The sequence below is a fragment of the Toxorhynchites rutilus genome, chromosome 3 (assembly GCF_029784135.1).
Source record: "Toxorhynchites rutilus septentrionalis strain SRP chromosome 3, ASM2978413v1, whole genome shotgun sequence".
In the NCBI taxonomy this organism is placed as follows: Eukaryota; Metazoa; Arthropoda; class Insecta; order Diptera; family Culicidae; genus Toxorhynchites; species Toxorhynchites rutilus.
In genome coordinates this window covers 296,385,567-296,399,393 of record NC_073746.1, presented here as the reverse complement: position 1 = coordinate 296,399,393, position 13,827 = coordinate 296,385,567, and the positions used below count along the sequence as shown (strand labels likewise).

At 39.6% G+C, this 13,827-nt stretch overlaps 1 long non-coding RNA gene across 2 annotated transcripts; it reads right to left on the bottom strand.

Moving 5' to 3' along the window:
* Positions 1–1,901: 1,901 nt before the first annotated feature.
* Positions 1,902–10,995, bottom strand: LOC129779465 (uncharacterized). Of its 2 annotated transcripts, none has more exons than XR_008743669.1 (5): positions 4,325–10,995; positions 3,872–4,258; positions 2,540–3,812; positions 2,086–2,480; positions 1,902–1,991 (listed from the first exon to the last, which is right to left on the bottom strand). It is a non-coding gene; the product is annotated as an uncharacterized LOC129779465 (long non-coding RNA). The 2 variants fall into 2 exon arrangements; XR_008743670.1 differs by having other exon boundaries at positions 2,564–3,812; positions 4,325–10,993.
* Positions 10,996–13,827: the final 2,832 nt, after the last annotated feature.

Below are 13,827 nucleotides of genomic sequence, written 5' to 3'. Positions count from 1 at the left end.
AACTGTTATCTGGATTTTTTGATCCCTTAAATAATAACAAACAATTCAATTGTCATCTATTCAAAAGCAAACAGTTGTGAAATTTCATGAGATTTTTGCTCAAAACATCATGAAACCGCGAATATTTTCAACAGTGTTTTGATTCTTCCATATAGACTTCATATTGAACGCGAATAATTACGACATCATATTTTGTTTACCAATTCAAACATACCTCGGCTACTACTCCACCTCGTTATGTAGTCATTGATCTTGGGTAGTTGTTTTAAAGCCGGGTTCAGACGGTGCGAGTAAGCATACGAGTCGGTCTAGTCAGTTACTGCAGTGCAGCTACTCACACCGTGTGAACACATCATGCCAGTTATTGTCATGTGTAATCCGGCGTGCGAGCTACTTCAAAGTTTTTTGAATTTACTCGCACTTGCATGCTTCACAACGTCAAAAACAGAATTTAGCGTTCGAATCAGTGATGCCAAATGTAATGAAATGTCTCTATTTTTAAGATATTTGAAAATATGTGAAGATATTTATAGACTTGAAAATTATTGGAAAAACAAATAAAACCCTCATAGTTTCTAAACGAAATAATTGTTATTTCGTTTTGCACGCTGGCGGGGCACGCTTTCTTTTTGAGATAGTTTTCTTGAGAATCTCTAATATAGAATCATTATCAGATCACAACTTACAAAAAAAAGTATTGTTCTAAGAAACAGAATACATATTCGATTTAAAAAAGTACATTTTCATTCATTATTAAAATTTTTGAAGCGTATCTATTGCACCTGCAAATCGACTATCATTTTCATTTCACAAAATAAATAAAATTAAAAAAAAAATCTTTTAGACTACCATTTATAACATCACATCCTTTCGGAATTATCTGAGCTATGGATGTTTTCGAGATTCTAAAAAATATCGACAACAATCCCAACGATATTCCAAAACAAAGGCACATCAATGTCATTTCTAATTTAACTCTTGCAGGTACAGCATCCCTCATGACTGTATCTTGGCGTTGTATTCGTGGAGCAATTAAATCCAACAGTTTTTTCACTTGTTCAGGTGTTATTACCAACACTGCTCTGTAATCTCGGGGATCCTCATCGTAGAGTTCCTTCAATATTGTATTTGTTGCTCCTTTTCTTTGCATCTAATTCCTGGCCCGAATCCTTTTCTCTTTCTGCTTTTTCGGATAGTACCTTCAGTTCAAAGAAATTCAGCACAAAGTATGTATTTTTAAACACGATCAGCGTTTGTTTTGCTATAAAATTGTGTGATGATACATTCAACTGAAAACCTAAGATGAAAACTGCCAATAAAGAAGTCGATTTTGGACCAATCATTTGACAAATTCGGACCTGATTGCTGTTTCTGACTGTTTGATGGACATTTGAAAAGTCGCCTGGCATCCCTGGTAAACCCGTGCCGTAGTATCTAGTTTCTCGCCAGCAGCTCACACTGTGTGAACGGACAAGGCGAGTCAACCAATTGTCAAGCGAGTCCACCGGGTCAGTAGCTGCTCATTGTCAAGTCAGCTACTAGCAACGTATAAATGGGCCTTAACAGGTAACAAATTCATGTACAGATAGCTGTGTGGTACACTGAGAGGAATCATTAGTAAATATTACTAATTTTTTGGTACATGTTACCAATTCCCGAGTGATTTTCTACCCTACTAATCATTGGTACATTCTACGAAAACAGATTGGTAGGTTTATATGTCAAACGAAACTACGATCCGGACTGTACTACTGGTCCAGTGTTGGATCAATATCAGCTCAATGAAGGTGATTTGTCGGTTGAATAAAGGGCGTTTGTTGATTAACCTTTGGAACGATATCAGTAGAAATGTTGTTTCTCAATTGTAAGAGTCAATCATCAGGGTTAAAATAATATTTTTTTCCTTTTTGTTTTATTTAAAATCCTGTGTTTGATAACATGTTATTTTAATATAATATTTCACTAATAACTTATTCTATATATCAATAGTTCTACAATAAAAAAGAAATGAAGAAGAAAAGAAATATTGATATATTAATGGTATTAAAAATATAAATTTAAGATTTACGGATTGTGTCTACTTACGATCTTGTCGTGGATATTTAAGAAGAAAACGATTACGTCTCCGACCAGGTATCGCCTACCGAAATCTTCGACCCTGCGCAGGTGTAATTTACTTGCCCATTTAATTGTGACGCTCTGGAATGCCCCAGAGTTCGAAGAAGGGGGTTCATATAAACTTACATTTGAAATTTTTCGGCAACCATCTATGTGATTTGCTCTTGGTGAGGCAGTGGAAATGTGTCTTCAGTAGGAATTTGGGGCTTGTTTTCATGTAACAGAACGACTACATTGGATTGAATGGTCGTGATTGGTCGTATTGAACAATCGGATTCGATATTTGTGCTCATGCTTATATTGTAGCCATCAAAAGCACACGATGGATCATCATTCCCCAACATCGTTTCGGAATTGCAGTCCTGATGAAACAAAAAAACTAATTCAAACAGATTGTTAACAAAAAACTACTTTTACAAACCCTCATCAGTCCCACAGTCCGTACCTCAAACTAAAAGTATGTCTGTCTTGACATAACAGCATACGTCTTCTCCGCTAGGTGCGTTCTGGTGGTTGCGAAGTTCTGTCTGAATGCTTCCGCCGCAAGGGGCTCATTCGTCTCACCAGTTTGTTGGTCCGAATTGTATCCATAGATCAACAGCTTTCTGATAGTCGCCATAGCCGTATATGCTGTACGGAACTGAATGTGAGCTACGATGGTTTTCGTTGTCTTTGTTTAACTTTGTTGAATTCGCTCTTTGTCTCACAAGTTGTGAGTGCTCTCGACCAGCAGATCGCCGAATTCTTCCATCTTAGGGTTCAATATCGCAGACAGAAACGCGGAAACCAAAATAAAATTGACAACTTAGCTTCGACGAGCAGCTCATCACCGGAAAAAAAAACATTCAAGTTAGATTAAAATCAAACATGCATTGGCTCTCCATTGAACATAAACCGTATCACCGACACGCTGAGATCTAGCGTGCAATTCCATTCCTTTTGCGATGAATAGTTTTGTCACGTCCGGAATCATGAGTATGCAAATTATTACCAACGTCATTTTCGCCCCATTTTTACATCCTCAACATATTCAGCAGTATTGGCCCAATTAATTCGCAAACGCGGTGTCATGTTTGTGCACGTTTGCCCGTTATGGTCCATAGTAATTTCAAAGTAACACTTCTGGTACACCCCAGATTCCTCAACACGATGAACGAGGATATTAGGATTACCGACCAACCAACCATACTGACCATTACCAACGCACAGTGAACACAACACATACAAAATCATCGGAGCACGATTATGGTTCTCGAGAGGCGAGATATTTACAAATCGATCCGGAGTCCTTACTAGATGCTTGCGTTCCAAGATGGGGGATGAGCCAATTAAAATGATTTGAGTTAGCAAACTGAGTTTTCCTTGATGACAACCGCTAGTAGTTGGATCAGATATCCGGATATCGACTCCCAACTTTTTCATCACTAGCCAGGAGGAAATCATGAAACCTAGTGACGATATGACATTGATTTTGTCGATGCTTTCCAGTATCAAATTCAACACTCTCCTCCTGGAACAGATCCTGATGATTGCACAGAGCACGTAGTCGGTTCTGACGTTCTTCATGTTCCATGTCATCCTCCGGTTGAGAAAAGCAGTTGATTGGATCTTCCTGACACATCATTATCACGCAGAGGTTATCAGTTTATAGAAAAAACGAATGACGACACTTTTCCTAGAGAGTTTCGATACATCTGGAAAACGAATGAAAAGATGATCGAAAAATCTACTTTCGTTCATCGGAAGGCCATACCTTGTAAATTTTATGAGCAAATGACTATACTTGCGGTAGCGTAGCTTGCTCCTCCTTCATTGATTCTTGCCTGTACCTGAGCCTGATAGGGATTTTCGATGCTCCAGTGAAAAAACAGAACAGCTATTCGTGCTGGAATCAGCTGCACTTGTTGATTCGCTGGTCGCTGCCGTTGGTCGACGAAAAGATACGCTCATTTGATACCGTTTGCACGGACCGATGGTGAATCGTTATTGGTTCTTCCTTTCCCTAGTTTGTATCGCCAAATATTAGCATCGAATCATGGCTGTTGTAAAATGTTCGTTTACGATTGATCGCAAATGGAAATGCTTCTATCAGTAGTAGAATAGAAGAAACGTCGTCCAAAATGAGTATATTTCGGAATATCTAGAATTTACCAACATAGAGAAAACATTAGATAAGAACGGAAACATAACAAAAACAAATGCTTACCTCCGAATTGCTTCGCTTCCACAAAAAAACAGGAAGTGGGTTATATCTGTGGTATAACCGCAAGGGTGACGTAGGACTATCGTTGATTTAGAGATCATTTGTTTGAAGTTGAATCTAAATCCATTCTCTCCCCATCCTCTCTATTATATAAGCTTACTGTATACTTCGATGTTATTCGTTTCTCTCTCAGGGTAAGCAACGAATATAATAAGGGTGGGGTTTACATTCTATACTTTTATGGTTTATAAAATGACGCTTCCTTTGCTTTCGTTCATTTCTTACTCTACTCTCGCACCGTGAGGACTCGTTTGTTTGGGACCAAGCAGACAGCTCGTTAGTCTTTCGGTGGTAAGGCACACGAAAGCAGCTCGGATAAGCGCACCAGCCGCAGGATAGGTGAAGCCACATCGCTGTCGACCGGGAACTTTGCGTGAAATTCGTCGCTATCAGAAGTCGACCGAATTGCTGATCCGCAAGCTACCTTTGCAGCATTTGGTTCGTGGAATTGCTTCAGGACTTTGGACCAAAGTTCCGCGGCTATGACGCTGCAGGGCGCCTATTCGAAGATACCAATTTGTGTGCTATCCATGCAAAACGCGTCACATCATGCCCAAGGACATCCAGCTGGCCCATCGTTTCCGAGGAGAGCGTGCTATATTAGCTTAGCATATAATAAACGGCCCTTTTCAGAGCTCCAAATTTGATGGATTAGAGTTCAGAAAAGTTTTTTACAGGCCGAACTGAAAGGAGCATTTAGCGAAAATCGTGGTGTCGATGATAATTCGATACCGATAGGTGCCATGAATATGGATTTGATAGTGAAGAATATGAAATACATGACATGATGTAGTGAATATATCCCCATATCGAAGAAATCACTTTGATGAAACTGCATTATAAAATTATTTGTGTACAAATGCCGCAATCGATAGTCGACTCTAGTTTGCGCTGGGTAATTTCCTCGGAAGACTCGATTCCTCCTTTGAGTACTAATAATCTCTTTCTGGCAAAACGAAGTGGTATGAATCACATTATTCGAAAGCTAAAATGAAGAAGTTTTCTGCCAATTTCCTTCAACCTCCAAACATCTCTTTCTCCCGTTTGTCGTTTTTGCGTTCGTTAATCCTTTCTCACAACACCCATTTCTCGTTTGAGAAATTGTTGAGTAAACATCGTTTGCCAGTGCGCGTAGAGCGGGAATTCATAAAGATTCATTGCACCTCTAATGAATTGCCGAAAGACGTGGTCTTACGTTGATCGCACTTGATTGAAAAATCCAAAACGAAATGTATTTGGTCGCAGGATTATATGATAAGAAAGCAAATAATCGCTCGAAAATGACTTGATTTTCGCGATGTGAAACATTTTCCGTTTTTCATGTTATGCATCCAATATTGGATACGAAAAATTTTCTACTGATGGGGAAAAATAATATTCAAAAGCTTTCCTGTTAATTGCGATTGATTGAAAAATCACAAAACCAAATGTATTTGGTTGCAGTGTTAGAAAACATTAAAATAAACTCTTCCGCATGAATGTATTTTTCAATTCCCAGGGGAACTGGCAGATTATTTTTGAGCAACGAGAGTTCCGCGCGTGTATATGTGTGTGTGGCACCCTCCTCTTGATGGATTCCCTTTTGGTCTATGGTGCACAAACAGGCTCTTGGTGACACCATTCATCAGCGCTTTCATGATAAACAAAATTAGCTTCACCACAACAGCGACAACATGCTCCAATCGCTGTTCAATTATAACTGAGTGGGTTTACGAGCGGCGCTCGCTTATATACCGTTTGGTGATTTCAATAGCCTGTTTTGAAAGCAATTTTACGGCTATTGAAACAAGTTTTTGGATGAAAAAGTAACAAGTATATAACGCGTAGACATTTTATCTTTCGAATGAAGTGTTTATCATACCATTTCGTTCAGTTGTTTAAGAGCTATTAACGCTCAAAATCTCGGTCTCCGGCGTAACGCTTTCGTTTTCGAAACTTTGATTTTACACCCCGGTATAGAAATGAAAGACGTAGTCCTACGTCAAAATGGCGATTACGAAGTGCGCACTTCACAGTCGCTAGGAATGAAAACATTGAAGGTTACAAATGGCATGAAGTAAAATGTACGAATCTCTGGTAGGGATGTACATTACATCTGACATCAGTTTTACCGGATTTTGGTAATATGTACAAAAAATTTGTACATTTTACCAATGTTTCAACTACTAAAGATTTGGTAGCTTCATTTACTAATGTTTGTCTCCAGTGTACATATAATGGGCGCCTTATACTTTCAATATATTGATAAAAATTGTCATCAATATCTGGATAACTAAATTTTTGTTCTATTGACTACGACTACATGATGTTCTCATCTACATGAACTGGCTGGTTTAACCCTTTCCCGTACAACATCGAGTCTCACTCGTGGTTTACTTGAATAACATTGGCGCTAGAACGCTCAGCAGAGTAGTGAAATCACTTGATGTGTGACGTATTAAATAATACGGGAAGGGGTTAATGAAGCAAAGAGAGAGAGGGAAAACATAGCTCAGCACGACTAAAGGTAGTATTGAATTGTGAGAATTTGAATGACAAAAATATATGTCATTGAACTGATAGAGATATTGAACGTGTAAAACGGATGACAGCATAATGACAACTAATACTCGATGTTGATGAAGAAATCCGTTGTTCTTATTTTGGAGAATCAAGATCATAACATATCATATTAATGTGTTTTGTTTATGTTTGACCTCACGGATTAGGAAGCTGAGTTTCAGATTTGCAGGCGTGTGGTCATTTCATTTTTCCAGCGAAGTATGCATTTTAGTCTGAGTATTGTGTTTCTTCAAACTCAGCTCGGTGCACAAAATTGGAGTATGGAGAAATCTGGGAAAGTCACAGAAGGACAGAATTTTGAAACTCTAAAAAATGGGTGGGTTATATCTATGATATAACCGCAATGACTACCATTGTCTTAGTAAACATTTGTTTGTATTGATTCAATTATTGATTGCATGAAACAATTTTCGAAATCAATTGAATTTAACATACGGGGGTCGTTCAAAAAATAAGCAGTGTTTGAATTTCGATCAAAATCAAATGATACACAATGTGTCATGCAAGTAAACTCACGAACATATAACCAAATATGAGAGGATCATTCAGATACTTGTATGAATGTCAGCAATCACTTTTGTAACATTTAGTGATTAAACTAAGAGAGGAACGAAGACTGTTGTTTGCATATTCGAGTTGTATCAAACATGGCACACTATTTTCGAAGCCTGCATACAAGTTTGAACCGCATATATCGTCTCATTTTACTATAGCGAAACCCACTGCACAGACAAGTGTAAAGCAATAAATGATACAAGAAAAATTACGTCATCATTACGTCACCATTTGCGGAGAGCAGCGAATGGGAAAAGAGATAAAACGCGAGAGTTTTTGCTTCTCACTGGAGCGGTGTTGCTAGTAAAACTATGCGGTCTATATGAATATAACATTTCAAGGGATAGCGGCGTTAAAAATGGAAAATATAATCTGACTACCCTTCCCTTAGCCTCTATCGAGCTAAATAATCATATAGTTTGCACTCTCTGAGACTTAAAAATCAGGATCTGCTACATTAGCTGAATATGAATCTTTCGCTTTGCGTTGTCCGTATGATCCTGCTGTTTCATGATGCATGGAGAGGTCGGTATGCATATGTTAGAGGCAAAGAAGAAAATAAGCTTTCTGCACCGAAAGCGTATATGATAGCTTTGCTTGCATGCTGGTGTGCAATGAAGTGCGAGCCGATGCAGAGTTGTCTCGTTCTCTTTTGTGTCGTGATTTGCAGCACATAACAATAATAGAATACCGCTGGGGGAAATGTTTCCTGAAAGATCATATTTGAACGAACGAAAGCGATTTTTTCAATGAGTGGATCATTTGGCAAACACTGAGTTTCAGTGCCTCAGAAATCGCGGAAAATTAGGTTAGGACAAAAAACAAGGTGATTTTCGTAATCTACGTTTTATTTCCTATTTTTCTACATAATCGCCGTAACGTTCGAGGCATTTTTCATAGCGTGGCACGAGTTTTTCTATTCCGAGCGCGAAGTGCGTAGTGTCCATCTTTTTGAGGTACGATGCAACTGCGTCATAAATTTCTTCAGTGTTATCGAATCGTTCACCGCCGAACGTCTGTTTCATCACTGTACTATTGTGAAGTTTTGGACCGATTAAGAACAAAAAGCCAGGTTTATCGACGAAAGGAGTGTTCCTCATCCACGATAATGCGCGGCCCCATTCTGCTCGCGTAACTGAAAAGCAGTTGAAAAAAATCAAATGGACTGTGTTCGAGCATCCTCCTTACTCCCCAGACCTCGCCCCTAGCGACTATCACTTATTCCCTGAACAGCTGCCATGTTAGATAAATTCATGCGTTGTAATAGATTATGTAAATTTGATGACCGTCCTTTTACGTATGATATAATGCCTAGGACTACCAAAAAATATGAAAGGCTTGTATCAATTCCAGTAGATATTTGATCAAGCAGGGGTATAATCCTAGTGTGAGAAGTACTGGATCGTTAAGTGCGTAGGGAAGCATTATATGGGCAATACCGTTCGGATAAGAGGCACTGAATGATCCCAGTTTGGATACGGAACTCTTGATCGTAGTTTGGGTGAATGCACTGGAGATGTGGCCGATGAGCTTTGATCGAAGAATACCATGAGCTCTGGTAGTCATTTTTGTTGACATACCCTGCTCAACTTTGGATTTGGCTGTTTTTAGCTGAGTATTAGTTCAGCCGTGCCGTTTTGTCTTCCAAATATAAACACGAGGCATATACAAAAAAAAACACTGACGCCTTTTTCTGTCAGTGAAACACGAACCAGGTATCGGTTTCACCCTGGCTGAAAGTGTCGGTTTAAGAGCAACACAACCACCTACCGTCCCACAGAATACACTGAACAACGGCAATTTCATAGAATTTTCCGATTAAAAACTTCAATATTCCACTAACGAAATTTTACATGGACTGTTTCCTGTTTGCTGCTATAAGATGTTTTCATAATGTGCTTTTTTCAAACATCAGCAAAAATCATGAAATGGTAAGTTTATCAACATGCTGAAGTACCAATTCATTCAAAAACTATTATTTTGCAATTCGATGTTTACATTTAAAGGTATATTAAATGTAACTTTCGAATTTATGTAACATTTGGAAAGGACCTACTTGCTTTAATTTATTCTCTTCATTGACATTCTCTTGCAGGCAGGCAGGCAGATTTTGCGCCAGTTTTATCACATGGATTGATAAACGAGGTACTCTTCTACACTCCTGGTCGTCGAACACATCAGGAAGTGTTTTTACCGCTGAGTTATCAACGAAAAATAATGTTGATGGAGATAATCGATCAACGCAATTAGGTCTTTTTCAGAAGTTACACGAAAGTTACTCGATTGAATCGATTATTTCAAAATGTTCCAACCATTAGTCCATAATCGATTCAATAAGGAAATCTATCTATCGTAGCCTTGATCGGTCTGGCCTAGAGATGGGTGAGCGCTCACGAGCCGCTCATTTGAGCCGGTCGAAACCCCACAAGTATGGGTATCCAATGAAAGAACATGACTAGTAGGACACAGTTATTCATGTAAAATGGAAATCCAAGATGGCGGCCGTTATAAAATGACAGACTACATATTTTGCCAAAACCTCATGAATATGGGTATCAAATGAAAGAACTTGACTAGTAGAACACAGTTATTCATGAAAAATGTAAATCCAAAATGGCGACCGTTACGAAATGGCAGACATTTCTTCTGAAAATTTTTGAAAATCACAGTTATTTAAGATAAATTTAACCCGAGTATGGGTATCGAATGAAATGATTTGACTAATATAATATAGTTAATCACGAAAACATTCCATTCGAAATATTTTAAAAACGTTTGGAATATAAAACGGGAAGAAAACTGTGTCGTTATAGAAGACTGCTCTATTCTCCAGACTGATAATACGACACAGGCGAACCAGCCCAGGAGGCTGAAAACCTCTCAAATAAAGAATAAAAAAAAAAAAAAGATAATACGACATGATCAACATTATATGGATCAAGTGAAATCAGTTCTAGTGATTATAAAAAAGACGGGTGGGTAATGTCGGGGACATAACCGGAGTGACGTAGGACTATACAAAGGGGACAGCTTTTGTTAAATATATATTTTAAATATATTGTTTTATTTTCTTCTCCTACTATCTACCTGAAAAATGGATTAGTTTACTGTTTACTCTTTATGAATATGTTGATGGTTCTGAAAAGAACCTTTGGTATTGTGTTTTTGTTATCACTCGATATTCCCATCTTGTTCGGTTAAACCTTCCTGTTTAGCTATTGCGTTTGCCACTCGCCACAGCTTTCACAGTTGGAAAATTTCTTCCCATCCAGCTTGTGATATGTTGTTCAGTAAATTACATTTAATGCGTCGTGCCGGAGAAACACTTTGCGACTCACTGAAACTAATTGTTGCCTTGATGAGCGCCGAACCGAAGCTGCTCTGTTCTTGATGCGGGTTTTCTGATTGTCGTGAGCAGCTTTGCAAGCCAACTCGAGCACTCCGACGGCCGAAACTCTATAATCGCTGTTAGGTATACTGGTGCTCCGGCACCAATCCGTTCGGCCTAGTTACCCTTGCGGAGCAATCAGTGAATGCGACCAACAGGGAACTGGAGACCTGCACGGTTCGAGTGAGACTTTGCCTTTCCCTTAACTTGTCCTCCTTTGTTACGTCCACGATGCCGATGCCGTACAACCACACGGGTTTACGGTTTGAAAGAAAATAAGATATTTTTTTGGGGTCCGCGTGTTTTATACTCTAGCGGTACACACTCACAGGATAGAGACAAATCGGCAGACTCAGCCAGAGGGGCGAGTCCAACGAGACGAACGAATGAGCGTTAAAAGGGAGCGATGGCAAAAAAATACATTCATTACGATTTGTTCGCTCGTTGGATTCACATGCAGGCTAAAAAGGGTCCTTTTCAGGATCACAATATTATCTTCAATCTAAAGAGTTTATTGTTTTGTTATCACTCGATATCCCCATCTTGTTCGGCTAAACCTTCCTGTTTAGCGATTTGTTGCCACTCGCCACAGCTTTCACAGTTGGAAAATTTCTTCCCATCAAGCTTTGTGACATGTTGTACAGTAAATTACATTCAATGCGACGTGCCGAAGCGCCACTCAGTGTCGCATTGGAGGCGATTTTAACCTGTAATTGAACATTTGCGATGACAGTGGTACAGTGTCGACTTTCAATGTGGGGTTATAATTTGGATCACTATGTTTACAAAAATGTCCAACTAAATAAGTCGCATTACATGTCCGTCCAATTAGCTAAATGTCGAACTAATTGTAAATTACTGTACTTTCAATCTGGAAACAATTTAAAAATTGGTGAAAATTTAATAATCTGGAAAGTCCCCAACTATCAATAAGCTCAGAACAACTGCCAATTCACATACTCATCAGATCCTGACAAAAAAATTATGAAAAAATCAATTTGTGTTTAATTATTATTTTGGATAATGTTTTAGAAAGCATTGAACTGTATTTCCTAAACTCTTTTTTGGAAGGTTTAATGGCCCTGAAAAGCGCCTTGTTTTATGGAATGGTTCCAATTTAGAAAACTTTGTACTCGTGGTTTTGAAAAAAACCATTTCGAACGCCCTCGATGCCGCCTTGTTCTGGATTTGCCACCAAAGCAGTTTGTATAAAGAACAAACTTTTTTCTGCTGCTACCTGATGCCGTTTTGCGATTGCGTTTGCCACTCGCCACTCGCTGCAACTGCTTGTTGTCTTGATGTCCACCGAACCGAATGTGTTCTGTTCCGAATGCAGATTTTCTTATCGTCGCGAGCAGCTTTACCAGCTAACTCGATCACTTCGGCGGCCGAAACTATATAACGCCGGCTAGGTGGACTGGTGCACTGATACTAACGCGCTCGGCCTAGCTACCCTTGCGGGGAACTCCAGATCAACACGGTTCGAGCGGGATTTTGCCTTTCCCTTCACTTTTCCTCCTTTACCATGTCCAGACATGGCTGCTTGTGTTGGTTTGTTGATGTGATGTGATGCGAAACGATGTGGTGTACGGTTTGGATGAGAATAATCGTTACGGCAGCGGAGCGGAGATTTTTAAGCTGACTGGCTGGCTCGAGAATTACGCATGTGTGAGACTGCGACCAATGTTTCGTTCATTTTTTTCTTTTTCCTTTCCAATCGTGCTTCATTCTATTTCGCTGCTGCTCTGGTTGCCCGTTTTTGTCGGTACGATTTGAGGAGCACAAAATGGACCAATCAAAAATGGGCACATAGTGCATTTTGACAATGCTTGATATTTCACAATTATTCAATTATTTATCTCAAGAAAAATGAAATGTTATTCGTTATGATAGATGCGTAGATATATTTCCTATCAATTGATGCAAAAACCTTTGCGATCTATTGAGAAATGCTCGAGTTATAAGCGTTCCAAATCTTGCATTTTTTCCTACTTGTGCAGTGCCTAGATTTCCATTTCACCCCCTATATCTTCCGGTTAGACATAGTCCTACGTCAAAATAGGGACAGTTGGGGTTTTTGATGTCCCCCCGAGTGCTGGGTCGTTCGAAGATGAAATATTCCCACGGAAGCCAGGAGGAACCTGGTTTTGCTTGTCCGCTGCACTCGATTTTTTAGGCAAGCTAACAGAGGATATAACCGTGGGGACTTGTTCTTGAACTTTGGGAGTGGTCACATTTTTGCGCCGGGGATTCCCTTTGAAAATAAACGGTGTGCCCCCGCTAGCTGTGTCCGCTTCCATTTCATCAACTGGCAACGTGGAAAAGTTATTGTGTGTTGAGATTGGTTGTTCTTGTTGTTGGGTCAGTGGCGAAGCGCCCTTTAAAATTTCCGCAAATGTGCGCTTCGAGCGTTCCTTTAAAGAACGCTTCTGTTTCTCCCAGCGACTCTTGTAAGTTTCACAAACTGAGAGCTCGTGTGGGGATCCCCCGCAATATGGACATTTATGCTCAGTCGCACTGCAGGATTTCCCCTCATGTTGCTCTCCGCAAGTGGCACAGCGCTCCTTGTTGGCACAATAATCCGAAGTGTGACCAACTGACTAGCATTTGTTGCAAGTCATGGGCTTTGGCACGAAGAGTCGCACAGGTAGTCTCAATTTGTCCACCATAACGTAGTCAGGGAGGGCGGCACCCGCAAAGGTGACTCGAAACGAGTCGGACGGCGTAAATTTAGTTTGGTCCCCATCATGGGAAAGTTTCCCGAGTTGGCGACAGTCCAAAATTTTCACTTCCATTGAGGGGAGCTTCTTGAACTTGCCTTTTCCTTCTGCTTTTATTTGTTCGCTCGTCAGACCATCAGTATAAATCTTCGATATTCGAGAGTGAAATGTTGATCAGCAACAATCTCGTTTGCGTGTTTCCGGTCATTCACGACAACTCG